A 1,102-nucleotide genomic window follows, 5' to 3' on the forward strand; every position below is an offset into this window, starting at 1 on the left:
GTTCAACACTTATTTTACTTGCTGTAGTTCCTCCTTAGGCCCTGCCCTGGATGTTCATGTTCTCTGAGTTTCAAACTTTGAGTTCAACCAAAAACTTAGAACATCAACCAAAAGTGTGGGGAAAAAAGTTTCTGTTTTCTGTTTCTGTTTCTCCATGAAACAGCAGCACTTAAACAGTGTCACTGTCTGACGCATTTACCAAGACAGACTCGATCAGTTGGACATGAGAGAATGACAGAAGGCAAAACGTTTTTGGAAGCTTTTTCTAATTGGAGTAAAAAAAGTTTTTTTTTTCTTTTTCTTGCCATAAGATTTGAAAAGTGCATTTTTTTTTCTTCCACTTATCCGGGGCCAGGTCTCGGGGGCAGCAGCCTAGGCAGATAGACCCAGACTCCATCTCTCCAGCCACTTGGGCCAGCTCGTCTGGGGGAATCCCAAGGCGTTCCCAGGCCAGCTGAGAAACTAGTCTCTCCAGTGTGTCCTGGGTCTTCCTCTGAGTCTCCTCCCAGTGGGATGTTCCCGGAACACCTCACCAGGGAGGCATCCAGGAGGCATCCTAACCAAAGCTAGTGTCCTTTGATGAGGGAAGGAATGTAGACCAAGAGCTTCGCCTTTTGGCTCAGCTCTCTTTTCACCACGATGGATCGGTACAGCGCCTGCATCACTCTAGATGCAGCACCAATCCGCCTATCGATCTCCCTCCCTCATTAAAGAACAAGACCCCGAGATACTTAAACTCCTCCACTTAAGGTCGGACCTCAAGTGGAGGCACAAAGCATAATAACATTATTACTACACATTTTAAGTAAGTGTTAGAGGAGGGCCTGTGCAAAAAAATAAAAATAAAAGAAACACATTTGACCAAAACGGCACTTCAGGGAAAAGAGCAAAAGGGGCAGGTGCACCACACCAATATTTCTAAATTACATTAAGCTCATATTACTCCTTAGTTTTGATGTTATGCCATTTGAATTTTACTTAGCAATCTGTTATAAAAGAATATCAGCAAAGAAGAGAGACTATTTTGATAAATGAATTTGCAAAGCCAGCAAGTCATCTTAATTTACATACATACATACATTTACATACATACATTTTAGTG

This window comes from Austrofundulus limnaeus, unplaced genomic scaffold (assembly GCF_001266775.1).
Source record: "Austrofundulus limnaeus strain Quisiro unplaced genomic scaffold, Austrofundulus_limnaeus-1.0 Scaffold1441, whole genome shotgun sequence".
Classification (NCBI taxonomy): domain Eukaryota; kingdom Metazoa; phylum Chordata; class Actinopteri; order Cyprinodontiformes; family Rivulidae; genus Austrofundulus; species Austrofundulus limnaeus.